The following is an 18,273-nucleotide window of genomic DNA, read 5'->3' on the forward strand; positions in this document are numbered from 1 at the left end:
TCAAATAAATAACGAAACGCAAAAAAAAAAAAAAAAAAAAAAAAAAAAAGGCATCACCACACCAAATGCCAGTGCCTGGGTCCTGAACTTCCCAGACTCCAGAACTAAGGCAAATTTCTAATTTTTTTTTTTTTTTAGAAAGGGAGAAGGAAGGAGGGTGGGATGGGAAGGAGAGAGGGGATGGGAAGGTGGGAGGAAAGGAAAATCATTATTTTTCTTTTAAAGATTTATTTATTTACTTGAAAGTCAGAGTTAAACAGAGAGAGAAAGAGGCGCAGACAGAGAGAGAACGTGAGAGAGAGAGAGAGAGGTCTTCCATCTGCTGGTTCACTCCCCAACTCGCCGCAATGGCCGGAGCTGTGCTGATCCGAAGCCAGGAGCCAGGAGCCTTCTCCAGGTCTCCCATGCAGGTGCAAGTGCCCAAGGACCACTTGGGCCATCTTCTACTGATTTCCTAGGCCATAACAGAGAGCTGGATCAGAAATGGAGCAGCCAGGACTCGAACCAGCGCCCACCTGGGATGCTGGCATTGCAGGTGGCAGCTTTACCCACTATGCTACAGTGATGGGCCCGATAAATTTCTATTCTTTAAAAACCATGGGACCAGAGCTGCAGCACAGCAGATAAAGCCACCGCCTGCAGTACCAGCATCCCATATGGGCGCTGGTTTGGGTCCTGGCTGCTCCACTTCTGATCCAGCTCTCTGCCATGGCCCAGGAAAGCAGCAGAAGATGGTCCAAGTCCTTGGGCCCCTGAATTTGTGTGGAAAGACCTGGAGGAAGCTCCTGGCTTCAGATCGGTGTAGCTCCAACCGTTGTGGCCATCTGGGGAGTGAACCAGTGGTTGGAAGACCTCTCTCTCTCTCTCTGCCTCTTCTCTGCGTAACTCTTTCAAATAAATAAATCAATCTTAAAAAAAATAAAAATCACCCAATCTGTAATATTTTTATGGTATCACAAAACATACATAAGACAAGGAGGAAGTGATCATCAGTGTCACATGTTATTCAGAGGTTGAACAACATGAGGACAGAGAATTGGTCCTTGGTTTGGCAAGCGGCGGGCTGTTACGATCCTGACAAAAGCTTTTACTCTTTATTTATAAGAGAGGAAGAAACGTGAGAGCTCCCATGTGCCGGTGCTCTCCCCTAACTCCTGCAATGGCTGTGGCTGGCAGGGACTCAGCCACTAGGGCCGTCACTGCTGCCTCCCAGGGTTCACATTAGCAGGAAGCTGGAATCAGAAGCCAGAGTTGGGACTGAACCCAGGTACCCAGACGTGGCACACAGGCATCTTAACCCATGATTCGTTACCGGCCCAAACACCTGCCCCAGTAGCTTTTTATTTTAATGGTAAAGGTGAAAGTCCAATAGGAGTAGGTAGAGTAAAAGCAATCATCAACATGAAAATACTGATTCATTTCAACCACTTCAAAAATAATGCATACATGTTGAAGATAATATAAAAAAGGAATATGGTTCAGAAGGAAGAAATACGGAGTTTATTTGCCTTTTTAATGTTATCTTTTCTTGAAAAGAAAACAGAGAAACATAGAAGAAACATAAAAGAAATATAGAAATACTATGTTTAAAAATAATTATACCAGGCCGGCGCCGTGGCTTAACAGGCTAATCCTCCGCCTTGCGGCGCCGGCACACCGGGTTCTAGTCCCAGTTGGGGCGCCGGATTCTATCCCGGTTGCCCCTCTTCCAGGGCCAGCTCTCTGCTATGGCCCGGGAAGGCAGTGGAGGATGGCCCAAGTGCTTGGGCCCTGCACCCGCATGGGAGACCAGGAGAAGCACCTGGCTCCTGGCTTCGGATCAGCATGATGCGCCATCCGCAGCGGCCATTGGAGGGTGAACCAACGGCAAAGGAAGACCTTTCTCTCTGTTTCTCTCTCTCTCACTGTCCACTCTGCCAGTCAAAAAAAAAAAAAAAAAATTATACCACCTAAAAACTTGGACCCAAATGTTCAAAGCAATATTATTTGAGAGTCAAAAGTGGAAACAAGCCAAACATCCACCAATTAGTGAATGGATAGACAAAATGCGGTAGAACCACACAATGGAATTCAGCTGTAATAAAGGAATAAAGTACTGATACATGCTGTTCAGTGTGGGTGAACTTTTAAAATCTCATGCAAAGTGAAAGAAGCTAGTCACAAGACGACATATTGTATGATCCTGTTTACATGAAATGTCCAGAACAGGCAAATCCCTAGAGTAGGAAGTAGAGCAGTGCTGCCGGGGGTGGGGGGCAGTGAATGCTCGCGGGTGTATTACTTTAGGGCTGACAGAAATGTTCTGGAATTAGATCGTGGTAATGAACAACATAACCACTAAATTGAATACTTTATTTTTTTAAATCTATTTGACAAGTAGAGTTATAGACAGTGAGAGACAGAGACAGAAAGGTCTTCCTTCCTTTGGTTCACCCCCCAAATGGTCGCTACGGCTGGTGCGCTGCGCAGATCCGAAGCCAGGAGCCAGGTGCTTCTTCCCAGTCTCCCATGCGAGCGCAGGGGCCCAAGCACCTGGACCATCCTCCACTGCATTCCCAGGCCACAGCAGAGAGCTGGACTGGAAGAGGAGCAACTGGGACTAGAACCCAGTGCCCATATGGGATGCCGGCGCCGCAGGCAGAGGATTAACCAAGTGAGCCACCAAACCACTGAATTGTACACTTTTAAACAGTGACTTTCATGGCACATGAGTTGTGTCTCAGTTTAAAAAATTTAAAGTTTTGGGGCCAGCGCTGTGGTGCAGTGGGTTAAAGCCCCAGCCTACAGCACCGGCATCCCACGTGGGCACCAGTTCATGTCCCAGCTGCTCCTCTTCCAATGCAGCTCTCTGCTATGGCCTGGGAAAGCAGCGGAAGATGGCCCAAGTGCTTGGGCCCCTGCACCCGCAAGGGAGACCCAGAAGAAGCTTCTGGCTCCTGTCTTCGGATCAGCTCAGCTCTGTCTGTTGCAGTCATTTTGGGGAGTGAACCAGCGGAATGGAAGACCTCTCTCTGGCTCTATTTCTCTGTAACTCCTCTTTCAAATAAATAAAACAATTCTTTAAAAATTTTTTTTTAAGTTTTAGAGTAATAAAACAGTAGAATAAAAATGCACTCTCCTTGGGTTTTTTCTGAGGTGCACAAATGAAACAGCAATGTGGCTTCTCTGGATCGCACTTTTGTTCATCACTCCTCAAACAGCTATCTCCATAGGGATTTGATGTTTACACAAACCAAGGAGAGCAAAATGACAAAAGTACAAACTATTAGAAACAGCTGATAAATAACTGTAAAAAGGATTTCTTTCATTCTCAAGTGTAACTAACACCTCAGTAACAGCTCCGCATGAATCTGACATCTTAGCAACCTGCGCGGTCATTGGCTTCTTGAGCTGCTAAAAGGTAGTCTGCCACTTTCCAAGTTACTTTGACAATTCTCCCCTGCCCTATAGAAACGTAAGAAATCCCTGAAAATAGAAGACAACACTTTGAAACTCAGGTTTCCAAGTTATTATTTTTTGTTTTAAAGACTAATCAAACCCCAGGTGTCTGACTGCTGCTTCCTATTACACTGAAGTGAAATACTCTTTAACAGCAAAAACTACTGGAAGCATTTTGAAGGAAAAGAGATGTCTACAGGGATCAGCGCTGTGGTGCAAAGGGTTAAAGCCCTAGCCTGCAGCACTGGCATCCCATATGGGCACTGGTTCTGCTCCACTTCCCATCTAGCTCTCTATGGCCTGGGAAAGAAAGCAGTGGAAGATGGCCCAAGTCCTTTGGCCCCTGGACCCGTGTGGGAGACCTGGAAGAAGCTCCTCTTTATTTTGAAAATCAAAATAAAGATCCTGCCAAAAGTTTGACATACCAGTAAATCATTTTCTTCTTGTGTATTCGCTTTTAATTTTGTCCTACAGATTGTTTTTACATTATAAACTTTCTCTACCAAACATTATCAATATTTTCCCAATAATTATGCATTATTTAACTTTGCCACATCATCTTTAATTTACTAAACTAGTCATCTGTTGAAAGACACATTAAGTATCAGCAATTATTATTCCAATAAAACTATGCTGTATGGGGCTGGTGCTGTGGACAGGCTAAGTGTCCCCACATGTGGCACTGGTATCCCATATGGGTTCCAATCCTGGCTGCTCCACTTCTGATCCAGCTCCCTGCTAATGGTCTGGGAAGGCAGTGGCAGGCAGCCCAAGTGCTTGGGCCCCTGCACCCACATGGGAAACCTGGAAGAAGCTCCTGGCTCCCGTCTTGGGATTGGCCCACCTCGGGCCACTGCAGCCATTTAGGGAGTGAATTAGTGGATGGAAGATCTCTGCCTCACAAATAAATAAATCTTTAAAAAACAAAAAACTATGCTGTGAGGAGCTCTCCCTTTGAAAATCTTAAAAATGAAATCAACATACCTGTCTTGTTTGAGAGAGGACTTGGATTTTAAAATTTGCTTTTTCTGCTTTATAGGGTCAGTTTCACAAATAGGGGCATTTTTCCAAGTATGAAATTAGGTTAATAACAAATTACTTGCATTAGTTTAATAGGCTGCCATCTGAAGCAATTAACTTAATGACCCCCAAACTTAAAACTCTGTATTAATAATATTGGGGCTGGCATTGTGGCACAGCGGCTAAAAAGCTGCTGTATGCAACACCGGCATCCTTTATGGGCACCAGTGAAGAGTCCTGGCTGCTCCACTTCTTATCCTGCTCCCTGCTAATGTGTCTGGGAAGTGGTGGATGGCTCAAGTACTTGGGCCTCTGCACCCATGTGGGAGACCCAGAAGAATCTCCTGGCTTCAGCCTGGCTCAGCCCTAGCTGTTGTGGCCATTTGGGGAATGAACCAGCAGATGGAAGACCTCTCTCTCTCTCTCTCTCTCTCTCTCTCTCTCTCTCTCTCTCTCTCTCTCTCTGTAACTCTGTTAAATAAATAAATAAATCTTAAAAAAAAAAACTTTCCTACTTATTATAATTATAAAACAATTAGAAAATAGTATTTTAATAAAATTGGCTCCAGAATGATTCCCAAACAGGTTATCTTTGGAAAAATACTTTGATAAGATCCATAGGGGTGGAAGATAATATTAAAAAAAAAAGATTGTATTTATTTGAAAGGCAGAATTACAGACAGAAAGGGAGAGTCAGAGAGAGGGATCGTCCACCCAATAGTTCACTCCCCAAATAACCGCAATGGCCAAGTCAGGAGCCAGGAACTCCATCCAAGTCTCCCATGTGGGTGGCAGTGGCCCAAGCCACCTGGGCCATCTTCTGCTGTCTTCCCAAGTGCATCAGCAGGGAGCTGAGCAGCTGGGATTCAAATTGGCACTTGGCTTTCATAAACAGTGGTTTAACCCACTGCATCCTAACACTCGCCCTGCCACGGTATTTTACAGGTCCTTGTCTTTATAAATTGTTCCTTCTCCCTTAAAGGATCTCCACTTAGGTTCTCAAGCTGCAATGTTTGTCAGAATCACTTGAAAGCCTAACCCCAGAATTTCTGATTCAGTAGGTCTGAGTGGGACCTGAGAATCTGCCTTTCCTACAAATTCCCATGTGATACGGATGCTGTCAGTCCAGGGGACACTTTGGGAACCACTGATTTTTGGTGACCATTCTTCTTCCAAGCTGTAGCTCAGATGCAGCCTCCCTGAACGAGGCTTCCCTTCAACTTCCATGTCCCCCACCTCCTTCCCCCTGTGGAATTTCTCTCTGCTCAGGCTCCTGCTATTTCCCATGTCATATGCTATGGTAATCTGTACGTGTCTATCTGCCCTACATCCTGTCCCCAGCCCAGTGCCTGACTTGTGGCTGCAGTTGCTGTTCAGACTCCGACCAGACAGTCCCCACTGTCTCTTCTCCAGTCCTGTGACGTGGCCCTCACGGATCCCCCTCTGCCCTGCACGGAACGCCTTCCGCTTACCTGACTCCTCCAAGACAACTTGACACCTGCCCTGTCTCTAGTCTGTGTCACAGTTCCCTGTTCTGCTGTGCTCCCAACCATCCTGTCTATAACACGTTAACCTTAATAACTGTTACTACTCATTGCAAGCTTCCTAAGTGCTAGGAACTCTAATGAGCAGACCTGAATTAAAACCTTTAGAGATCCTTTGGCCCAGAAATTCTGGCTTCTCAAAATTTATCCTTCACTTCAGCGAAACAGTCCTTATATAAGGTAACTCCCTTCAGCAACATCAGTGCATTTAAAATATTAGATCGCAGAATGTTAGAAAATCTAACTACACAGAGACAGGGAACTAGTTCAGTAAATTACAGTGTATCTAGTAACTGGAACAGTGCACAGCTGTCACAGATAATGGGCCAGCTCTTCGAGCAGTGACAGGGAGTGATCTCCAAGATCTGTGAATATTGCTAAGTGAAAAGCAGCAGCAAAAAAGAACGTGAAACATGTGCAAAAAAGCAAGAAAACTGTACATAAAATATAGAGGGCTACGTGTTGGGGGGAACTACGTGGCAGGGAGACTTTTAACATTTTCTGGAACCTTCTGAATTCTGAACCATGCTAATACATTACCTATTCAAACAAAGTTAAACATGAAAAAAATTTAAAGACCTTTAGAGAACCATAAAACAAGAGAGATTAGGGTGTATCTCTATTTAATTCAACATAAAAATAAAATGAATATGAAGACGTGCAACAAAGTTCAGATTTTTTTCACAGATGATTTGTCAGTGTTTTTTTAATTATTATTTTTTAAATTTATTTGAAAGAGTCACAGAGAGAGGTAGGTAGAGGTAGAGATGAAGAGGTCTTCCATTTCACTGGTTCACTCTCCAAATGACTGCAATGAAAAGAGTTGAGCTGATCCCAAGCCAGGAGCCAGGAGTTTTTTCTGGGTCTCCCACGCCGGTGCAGGGGCCCAAGGACTTGGGCCATCTTCTACTGCTTTCCCAGGCCACAGCAGAGAGCTGGATCAGAAGAGGAGCAGCCGGGACTCAAACTGGTACCCATATAAGGATGCCGGCACTGCAGGCTGGGGCTTTAACCCACAGTGCCACAGCACTGACCCCTGTCAATGTTTCTATGAAATGATCAATGTCAGGTTACATTTTTGCTTTTTATTTTTACACTTGATCTTAGCCAAAAGGCCGAGAAGTGATTTTTCTTTTTATTTTTAAAGGTTTTATTTATTTATTTGAAAGGCAGAGTTACAGAGAAGCAGAGACAGGGAGAGAAAGAGAGAAGTCTTCTATCTGCTGGTTCACTCTGCAGATGGCCACTAAGCCAGAGCTGCACCGATCCAAAGGCAGGAGCCAGGAATTTCTTCCATGTTTCTCCCACACAAGTGCAGGAGCCCAAGGACTTGGGCCTTCTTTTACTGCTTTCCCAGGCCATAGCAGAGAGCTGGATGGGGAGTGGAGCAGCCAGGACTCAAACCAGTGCCCATATGAGATGCCAGGACTGCAGGCAGAGGCTTTACCTGCTATGCCACAGCGCCGGCCCCTTCTCTTTTTATTTCATGCCTCTGTGTTTTTTTTTTTTTTTTTTTTTTATTTGACAGAGTTATAGACAGTGAGAGAGAGAGACAGAGACAGAGAGAAAGGTCTTCCTTCTGTTGGTTCATTCCCCAAATGGCTGCCACGGCAGCACTGCACCGATCAGAAGCCAGGAGCCAGGTGCTTCCTCCTGTTCTCCCATACTGGCACAGGGGCCCAAGCACTTGGGCCATCCTCCACTGCCCTCCCGGGCCATAGCAGAGAACTGGACTGGAAGAGGAGCAACCGGGACTAGAACCGGCGCCCATATGGGATGCCGGTGCCACAGGTGGAGGACCAACCAAGTGAGCCATAGGCGCCGGCCCCCTGCCTGTTCTTAAGAAGCATTCTCAGGCCGGCGCCATGGCTCAACAGGCTAATCCTCCGCCTAGTGGCGCTGGCACACCGGGTTCTAGTCCCGGTCGGGGCGCCAGATTCTGTTCCCGGTTGCCCCTCTTCCAGGCCAGCTCTCTGCTATGGCCCAGGAGTGCAGTGGAGGATGGCCCAAGTTCTTGGGCCCTGCACCCCATGGGAGACCAGGAGAAGCACCTGGCTCCTGCCTTCTGATTAGCGTGGTGCGCCGGCCACAGCATGGCAGCCATTGGAGGGTGAACCAATGGCAAAGGAAGACCTTTCTCTCTGTCTCTCTCTCTCACTGTCCACTTTGCCTGTCAAAAATTAAAAAAAAAAAAAAAAAAAAAAAAAAAAAAAAAAGAAGCATTCTCATTCTGTCCTTGACTCTTATCTAGTTCTGTAGAGCTTCTCGTTCACTCACAGCTTCAATTAACACCCACGGGCAGACAGTCCCAACTCATGAGGCCAAGACACAGCTCTCCGAATCTCACACCAGCACATTCTTCAAATCCGCCATGCCTCCCAATGAACTCATCACCATCCTCGCAAACATGGGCTTCCAGTATAACCTACTCCACCCAGGCCTGGGTGAGGTTTAATGGACATGCCATCTTTCCATCTTCACCTGTCAGCCATCAGGCATTCTCTGATGCTTTCTGAAACCTTTTTTCTCTTGCAGCCTGTTGCTACTTCCAGCTGGGGCTGTCATCATTTCTCAACACATCTTTCAACCGGGACCTCTGCCTCCAGACATGCTCTCTCCCCCATTTACTCTCACCCTGCAGCCACAGAAATCCTAGAGCAAGCAATCATTTCCTTCCCCTTCTGAGAAACTTTTGTCTTCTTTTTGTCTTTAGGGAAAGTCCACGTCTGTTAACTTGGCTAAGACCCTGCACGACCCAGTGGCCCCTGCTAACCCTTGCTGCCTCACTTCTGAACATCTCTTTCACAGACTTTAGATTCCAGACACTTTAGACTTCTTTTGATCTTGGAAGCACCTTGCTTTGCTCAGAGAACACTGCAAAATGAATTACTCAGCAATACGTAAAGAAAGCCTTGAAACTTGGACCCTACCAAACTCCACAATAAGGCAAGCTAGTAGCACTAAATTTCTAGAACTGCCTCCTCAAAACATGCTCATTATTCCCATCACCCTTTACCTGCCTCAGCACCAAGGCATCTGAGGGGCAGACTAGCTGTGTCATGCAAATTTCTCAACAGCCTCCTCCAAACTGACATGAGTATGGTAACTCCAATAACCACTCTCCACCCTGAGCTCCACTTCTGCTCCTACAAGATTTGCAGCTGGGCTGCTTTTCCTTCCCTGAGTCAATATTTATTTGTGACCACAGATAGTGTTCCTGTAGGCAAGATTTAGGCGTGACTGTCTAGGGCAGAACACAGACCAGGGCAACAGGAGCCCCGCCCTGGAATTCAGCAAGCCACGTACGGGTCTGCCTTTCCTGCGACACAGCAGCAGCTCACCATCACGCCACCCCCTGCAGGCCTTCATGGGAAATAATTGATCATCCATGGTACTCTGGCTACCTGAGTCCCTCCCAGGTTCATTCCTCTAATATTTACAGCTTGGTAGTTTCCAGAAGATGATAAAGAAGGCAAACACAGGGGCTGGTGTCCGTGGCACAGTGGTTAAGCTGCTGCTTGTGCCCATATTACAGCGTTGGCTCAAGTCCTGGCTGCTACACTGGCCATCCAGCTCCCTCCTAATGCTCTTGGGAAGGCAGTAAAAGATGGCCCAAGTCTCTCCGACTGGGAGACGCGGATGGAGTTCCTGGCTCCCGGCTTCAGCCTGACCCAGTTCTGGCTTTTGTGGCCATTTGTGGAGTGAGCCAGCAGATGGAAGATCTCACTCTCCCATGCTCCCCCTTCCCTCTGTGTTTCAAATAAAGAAAGAAGGCAAAAGCACAGTAACTGCCCAAACCCTTTGTCATTTCCTCTGGGGGGCGGGGGGCATCAACCCCCTTGAGAATAAAAATGAAACAAATACAGATTAGCTAATTGCAACTCACCACTTGGATAGTTGGAAAAATTAGCAGAGAGGTTTTGAGGAAAACAGATCTCTGAGGACTGGCAAAAAAAAAAAAAAAAGAAAAGAAAAGCCACTGAGCAACTTATATTTGAAGTTTTATAGTAATACAGGAACTTAAGGCCTTAAAGGGAGCAGATAATAAACATGTGGGGCCAGCACTGTGGCGTAGCGGGTAAAGCCACTGCCTGCAGTGCCCACATCCCATATGGGTGCCAGTTCGAGTCCTGGCTACACCACTTCTGATCCAGCTCTCTGCTATGGCCTGGGAAAGTAGTAGAAGATGGCCCAAGTCCTTGAGCCCTTGCACCCACGTGGGAAGACCTGGAGGAAGCTCCTGGCTTCAGATCGGCACAGCTCCAGCTGTTGCAGTCAACTGGGGAGTGAACCAGGAGATGGAAGACCTCTCTCTCTCTCTCTCTCTCTCTGCCTCTTCTTCTCTGTGTAACTCTTTCAAATAAATAAATCTTAAAAAATAAAAAAAAAAATCTTTAAAATATATATAATTAACAGAGTTCCTCTTTCTCATATAATTAAATCACAGAGGAGCCAGAAGCCAGGAAATCCATCCGAGTCTCCCATGTAGGTGGCAGGGGTCCAAGTACTTGGGCCATCTTCCGCTGTGTTCCCAGGCAAATTAGCAGGTAGCTGGATCAGAAGTGGAGCGGCCAGGACTTGAACTGGCATTCATATGGGACCGCACTGCAGGTGGCAGCATAACCTGTTGTGCCAAAATGGCAGCCCCTATACCTCTTCCTTGAGAGACACGGCCTCATGTAATGTTAACAAAGTTAGGGTAGTCACAGCTGCAAGCCACAAAAACTGGCTTTGGGGAACTTAAATCACAGAAACCAAGAACGTACTGCAGGGTTATCAGATGGGGAAAACCACAAGAAACCTGAAAAAGCAGGTCTACAAAACAAACAAACAAACAAACAAACTGAGTAGTTCCATTAGGAATTAACCCACAATCATGATGAAGGTGCTGCAACTGTTTGTCACACTTGTCACAGGTCAGCCAACCTGAGATTCAAGTTAAAGGGGAAACGCAGGTATCCACCTAACATCTGCTACCTGACAGGGATGGACTAATTCCCAAAGTAAAACTAAACTGCTATTCCCAGAAGAATCTGGTCTGGATGCTGGGCAGGACAACACAACGTATACGCACTAAACTCTCTCAAAACGTGATGCCATAAGAAAAAAAAAAAAATGATGCCTCAGAGTCAACATAATCTAGACATGGTGGAGAGCAAAGCCAAAGCACTGCACAGACACTTGCTTTGTGGCCAAAGTTGTGCCTCAGTTTCCTATCCGTAAGCTGGTGATGGTCACAACACTTGTTTGTTCCTGTAACAATCAAATAAGAAAATGTGGACAAATTTTTATGAGCTTGTGGCTAGCTCTAGTAGCTAAAACACTTATGAATGTTTGTCAGTCTTTGACATACACTTATTTACTCTTCAACACAAGCCTGTGAAGCAGGAGTTTATCAGTACAACCTCTGAAGTCAGACTACATGACTCCTGCAATGACTCGTGTGACCCTGAGCCAGGTTACCCAGCAACAGCAGTAAATGGGCATTATATCAACACAGTGTTGTTGTGAGGATTAAGTGAATTAATACAAGTAAAACTTTAGGAACTGTGCCTGGCATATATAGTCAACATCCAATAAAATTAGCCACTATTGTAAGTAGCCACAGTAATTATGCCACTTTTCCAAGTGAGGAAAACAAGTCATTAGGAAGTTACACAGCACAGCTTGTCTGGAAAACAATAAAAAAATAAAAAACAATTTAAAAAAAGCAGCCTCCTTAAAAATTTAAAATTAGCAGCAGGAGTCTGACCCGGTGGTCGCGATGCCCACATTCCACATCACGGTGCCTAAGTGCAATTCCTGGCTCTGGCTCCCGATTCCAAACTTCTGGCCTCGGAGGCAACAGGTGATGGCTCAAGTGATGGGATTTTTTTTTTTAAAGTTTTTTTTTTTTTCTAAATTATTATTTGAGAGGTAGAGCTACAGACATATAGAGGGAGACAGGGAAAGAGAGGGGGCGAGGGTCTTCCATTCGCTAGTTCACTCTCAAATGGCTGTAATGCCTGGAGCTGGGCCAATCAGAAGCCAGGAGCCAGGAGCTTCTTTCAGGTCTCCCATGCGGGTATAGGGGCCCAACTACTTTGGCCATCTTCCACTGCCTTCCCAGGCCATAGCAGATTGCTGGATCAGAAGAGGAGCAGCTAGGCCTAGAACCAGCACCCACATGGGATGTTGGTGCCACAGGCAGAGGCTTAGCCCACTATGCCACAACACCAACCTCGTGATGGTGATGAAATTTTTCAAAAAAGATTTTACTTACTTATTTGAAAGGTGGGGGACAAGGGGAAGGAGAACTCTTCCATCAGCTGGTTCACACCCCAAATGAGTGCAGCTGCAGAGGCTGGGGTTCCAGGCTGAAACCAGGGGCCTGGAACTCCATCTGGATCTCCCACATGGTTGGCAGGAACCAAGTATGTGAGCCATCCTCCACTGCATTGCAGACACATTAGCAGGAAGCTGTACTGGAAGCGTGGAGCAGCTGGGACTGGAAGTGGCACTCCAATATGGGAAATGGGCATCCCAAGTGCTGGCTAACCCACTGCACCACAATGCCCACTCCATAAATAAACCTTGAAAAAACAGAACTACCATACGCACTAGCAGTCCCACTACCAGGTACATATACAACAGAAATGAAATCAGGATACGGAAGAGACATCTAAAATCCCATGTTTATTAGGGCACCATTACATTAGGTAAGAAACGGAAACAAAGTACATGTCAGGCCGGCGCCGTGGCTTAACAGGCTAATGCTCCGCCTGCGGCGCCAGCACACCGGGTTCTAGTCCTGGTCGGGGCGCCAGATTCTATCCCGGTTGCCCCTCTTCCAGGCCAGCTCTCTGCTGTGGCCAGGGAATGCAGTGGAGGATGGCCCAAGTGCTTGGGCCCTGCACCCCATGGGAGACCAGGAGAAGCACCTGGCTCCTGCCTTCAGATCAGCGCGGTGCGCCGGCCGCGGCGGCCATTGGAGGGTGAACCAACAGCAAAAGGAAGACCTTTCTCTCTGTCTTTCTCACTGTCCACCCTGCCTGTCAAAAAAAAAAAAAAAAAGTACATGTCTATTAACTGAAGAATGCAGAGAGTGTACTGTATATACACAATGGAATACTATGCAGCCATTAAAAAGGAAGAATCATGTCATCCGCTCTAACACGGAGGACCTGGAGGTCATTATTCTAGGGGGAAACAGGCACAGAGAGAAAAATACTGCACGAGCTCACCCCTCATGTGGAATCTAAGAAAGTGGATCACAGGCTGGGAGTAAAACAGTGGTTACTAAGGGTGTGGAGAGAAGAGGGGAGAGAGAGATGCAGGAGGATGATCCACAGGTCCTTAGTCAGAGCTAAGGAGGAGAAACAGGTCCTGGAATCCAGCTGCAAGTGCCTGACTACAGATCACGATGACTGTGCAAAGCGAGATTTCTGCCAGTGAAGAGATTTTCTTCCTGGAACATGGTGTGACTGCAGGGACTGATTAAGGATGGTTTACGACCTACTAACAAGAGTACTGAGAGTCCGTGGGACACCGGCTTCACGAGGACACGCAGCCACTTTCCCAGAGATGCTTATCTGTCTTGCTAAACACGTTTTAGAGAAACCTCAGAGTTACAGGGATACGTGCATGTGCTGCACAAGAGGCTGCTGACATCCTCATCAATAAAGAAACCACGCTGGGTTGGCCAGACGGCACTTTCCAGAAGTCGAGTTCCCATGTGCTGTCTCTCCTTTTGCTTGTGCACCCCAATAGATGACATACTGTGTCTTTTAAAAAAGCTACAAGAAATTATTTCGAATGTTTTCACCACAAAGAAATGTTTGATAGGCTGTTTACTCTTGTTTGATTATACAAGGTATACATGTATGAAACATCGCATGGTGCTCCATAAATATGTACAAGTCTGTCAATAAAAAAAAAGAAGGGCTGGCGGTGTGGCTCCGTGGGTTACGCTGCTGCTGTGACCCTGGCATCCCATTCAGAGTGTGGGTTCAAGTCCCCTGCTTTTGACCAGCTCCCTGCTAATGCACCCAGGAAGGCGCTGGAAGGAGGCCCAAGTGCTTGGGCCCCTGTACCCATGTGGGAGTGCTGGATGGAGTTCCAGGCTCTGGTTTTGGTCTGGTCCCACTCTTGTCGTTTGGGGAGAGAAACAGCAGATGGAAAATCTCCCTCCCTCTCATAGCACCTTCAAATAAATAAATCTTAAAAAAGAATTTTTAAAATATACATACTATGATAAATACTTTATGTGAAAAGTAAATCATACTCATCAGTAAAAATAAAAAATAAGAACTTTCTTAAGATATCAATGTTTAAAGTGGTAGAGTCAGAACTTGACCTTCACTGTTGGTACTCCTAACTGCTAAACTGTCTCCAAAAGGTAATAATTAAAAAAAAAAAAAAAAAAGGTGGTATTTGGACTTTAACCCTATCCTCAAGTCACACAAATTAAGAATATTTACAAAGGAAACTCAAACAAGAGAAGAGGGAAATGACTTGACACTTCCTGTCTTTAGAATGCTGGCTATCCGGCCAGCGCCGCGGCTCACTAGGCTAATCCTCCGCCTGCGGCGCCGGCACACCAGGTTCTAGTCCCGGTCAGGGCGCTGGTTCTGTCCCAGTTGCCCCTCTTCCAGACCAGCTCTCTGCTGTGGCCTGGGAAAGCAGTGGAGGATGGCCCAAGTGCTTGGGCCCTGCACCCGCATGGGAGACCAGGAGGAAACGCCTGGCTCCTGGCTTTGGATTGGCGCAGCGCGCCGGCAGTGGCAGCCATTAGGGGAGTGAACCAACGGAAGGAAGACCTTTCTCTCTCTAACTCTGCCTGTCAAAAAAAAAAAAAAAAAAAAAAAAAGAATGTTGGCTAGCCAGCTACTTTGAAAAAGCTAAGAATAAGGGACGGACTGTGGTGTGGCAGGTTAAGCCACTGCCTGCAGCGCCAGCATCCCATATGGGCACCAGTTCAAGTCCTGGCTGCTCCGCTTCTGATCCAGTTCCCTGCTAAGACGTGGGAGATCCTTGCTCCCAGCTTTGGCCTGGCCCAGCTCTGGCCATTGTGGCTATTTGGAGAGTGAGCCAGCAGGTGAAATAGCTCTCTGCCTCTCCCTCTAACTCTGCCTTTCAACTAACTAAATCAATCTTTAGTCACGGCACTTTGGTAAGAAAAAAATACCAAAACCAAACCCTCTTGGCTCTAACTGAAAATCACGCCATTTTTAAGAATAAGTCATTTCATAACTGAATTGGTCTTCTCAATCTCATTTCTGATGTTACTCTTACTGATACATTGAATGATCTGATTCCAAAAAAGTTAACCTCCCAAAACAGTTCACATAATTAGCACAAAGAAAAACACAAATACAAAATATACACAACACTTAGGAAAACATCTAAACAGGCATGTTAACTGGAAGAGAGGTATAATGTTAAAGGCACAATTAATAGTTAACTATGCCTAGTAGAAAGACATGAATGTCCTCATTCATGGTATCTATAAAGTAATGAGCCTAATTTTTTATATTTTATAAAGTTTATTTCATTTATCTGAAGCAGAGTTACAGACAGAGGGTGAGATAGAGAGATCTTCCTGGTCCACCCCTTAAATGGCCACACCTGCCAGGGCTGAGCCAGGCGGAAGCCAGGAGCCTCTCTGGGTCTCCCACAGGGGTGGCAGGGGCTGCTGCTTTGCCAGACACACCAGCAGGGAGCTGGACCGGAGGCAGAGCAGAGGGGACTCCAGAGCGATGCAGGTGGTGGCTCAACCCGCTGTAAGCACACATACAGCCACGTAACCCTAACACCGCTGTCTTGCACAATGGGAGGTTTCTTTCTATTGCAGCCCAGTGTCACCTTCTCAAGGAAACGCTCCTCCCTCAGCCTGCCCGGTCCTGTCACCAGCTAACATATCGTCATGTACTCACTTCCTTCTCCTCCTTATTAGCCTCTGAAATCCTTCGTGCCAACAATCACATCTTGGCTACCTTTTTTAAGTTCAGAAGTTGGTACACAAACAAAAATACAGTAGGTATTTAATAAATGGCTGAGTGGAGTTCATGAAAGTAATTTCAACAGCGTTAAGGGTTGACCCCAGACTGCAATGAAGTAAGATAAATGGAAGACAAAGGCATAATCTGTTTTTTAGGGAAAACCTAGAGAGGAGGAGGAGAAATGGCAGTCATTTGAGGGGAAGTATACCAGCAAGTGTTCCGTTTACTAACACACGTGTAAACTGAGGACGACGCCACAGCTCCCTGACGACCACAGTGCCTGGTAGAGGGAATGAACCCAGCGGCCAGTGTCACTGCTCACTACCTAGAAGAACCTGGCCGGGTGTTCTGACTCCTCCCACACCGCCTGTGCTCCAGCGCAGTGTGTGATGCACACACACAGGATCTTGGTTTCTTCTGCGCGTGCCACCCTTCGCGGCAGTCCCACTGCCTTGTGCCAGCCCGCACAAGCTCTGGATGGCCGCGTGCGAAATGACCCAGGTCAGCACCTGAGTAACAGACCATCTAGAGAAGGAGCCCCTGACTCTGATGTCAAATCATCAAGGCTCTGGGCTCCTGCCAAAACCTCCCGGAGAACTAAAGGGAAAAACTGAAAACACAAACAGATGTTTTAAAAGCTTCCAAGCGGCAACGCATTCTGGCTCCCAGGAAGGCGGCCCTGTGAGAAGCCATGATCCCCTGAGCTCTTTCCCAATATTTCACCCTGATATTGGGGTCTTTCCCCTCCCTATCACCCTGGCAAGTTCCCGAGATCACAGGCCGGTGCGTGCTTCATGCTGGAAGGAGTTTCTGTTCCTAACCTTTCGTAGTTAAGCACTGGTTCAGCGGTCATCCATTTCTACACCGGAGAGCCCCCCTCTCCTCTCCGTCACACACCTCTACGCCGGACCAAGCCCAGGGGAGCTGATACTCGCTGATGAAAAAGCGCCACTCGCGGCAGACACCCACCTTCGCGTGGGGCCGACGCGATCCATCGCGGAGAGCGGAAATGAGCGTGGCGAGCCGTGACTAAACGTGACAGGCCACAGAAAACTAAGGAAAACAAGGACGACGAGGAAAAGCCGCGGAAGAGTGCGTGCCCACAAACTCAATCCCGCCCTCCCACAGCTCCCGGTCAACAAGCCCCAAATTTAGTTTTCGTGAATCACAGTTTGACTGGGAACTTGTAACAAGAAAGAACAGGAACGCAGGATAAAAAATATTCCAGAACATCTCCAACTATCACCAAAAACAAAACAAAACAAAAAAAACAGAGACCAGCCCGCGACCCCCACGCGCTCGCGGCGGCCGGAGACCCCGCCAGTCACAGTCGCCGGGGCTGGAAACACCCTCAGCCCTCCCTCAGGGCAAAGGCCGCGCGGACCCCAGCCCCCAGCCCTCCGCCCCCGGGGGCTCCCGGCCGGGCAGAGGAGACGCCCATTCGTCCGAGGCACGCTCTGCGGCTCTCCGTGTCCCGGGTCCCCGCAGCCCGCGGCCGCCTCAGAAACGCGGCTGCCAGCTGCCGGAGCGCGTGGGCTGCGGCGCCGCCTCGGCCGCCTCAGGGCCGCCGGCCCCCGCGCCCTCGCCGGCCCGGCCCCTCGCCCGCCCAGGCTGCCGCGCGCTGCACCGGGCGCCGGGCCCGCAGCCCCAGCTGTCCCCGCCGGCGGCCGCCCCGCACGCACCTGCCCCGCTGCCACCTCAGCGCCCATCCCGCGGTGTCCTCGCGGGTCCTCGGCTCGCTCCGTCAGCGCGCAGGGGCGCCTCTGCGCACGCGCGGGCGGGCGGCGCGGGGCATGCTGGGGGCTGTAGGCGCCCTGGCCCGGGCGGTCAGCGGTCAGCGGTCAGCGGCAGCCGCGGCCCCCGGGCTTACAGCAGCAGGAGGCGGACCAGGAGGCGGGGAGCGGCGCGGCACAGGGCCGCCGCGGTGCCTGGGTGCTGGTTCCCTAGACACCCAGGGTCCTCACTCGCAGGAGCCGGTGTGAAGACGCAAGGTGAAGTCCGGCCCAGGCGCTGCCCTCCCCGGGCGTGCATGACGCGGGGACCTCGCTGCCCTCGGGCAGCCCACTTGGTCGCTCACGACGCCCATTTGCTGAGAGCAGGGTGAATCTTATCCGTCGCACTTTAAAAAGAAAATGTTTGAAAGGCAGAGTTGCAGGGAGAGACGGAGGTTCACTCCCCAGACGGCTGCAGTGGCCGGGGCCGGGCCAGGTGGAAGCCAGGAGCTTCGTCCGGGTCTCCCTCGGGGCTGGCAGGAGCCCAGGGCCCTGGGCCGTCCTCCGCTGCTTCCCCGG

At 48.4% G+C, this 18,273-nt stretch overlaps 1 protein-coding gene across 3 annotated transcripts in view; it reads right to left on the reverse strand.

Moving 5' to 3' along the window:
• The window catches only part of SGSM3 (small G protein signaling modulator 3), a 35,245-nt gene extending 17,506 nt beyond the window's left edge, over nt 1–17,739 (reverse strand). For 2 of the 3 annotated variants that reach the window (XM_062202810.1, XM_062202808.1), the window contains exon 1: nt 17,665–17,739. The gene's annotated coding sequence lies outside the window, so the exon portion shown is untranslated. The remainder of the gene's footprint in view (nt 1–17,664) is intronic. The other variant, XM_062202809.1, reaches the window with a different exon arrangement.
• Nucleotides 17,740–18,273: the final 534 nt, after the last annotated feature.

This window comes from Lepus europaeus, chromosome 10 (genome assembly GCF_033115175.1).
Source record: "Lepus europaeus isolate LE1 chromosome 10, mLepTim1.pri, whole genome shotgun sequence".
In the NCBI taxonomy this organism is placed as follows: domain Eukaryota; kingdom Metazoa; phylum Chordata; class Mammalia; order Lagomorpha; family Leporidae; genus Lepus; species Lepus europaeus.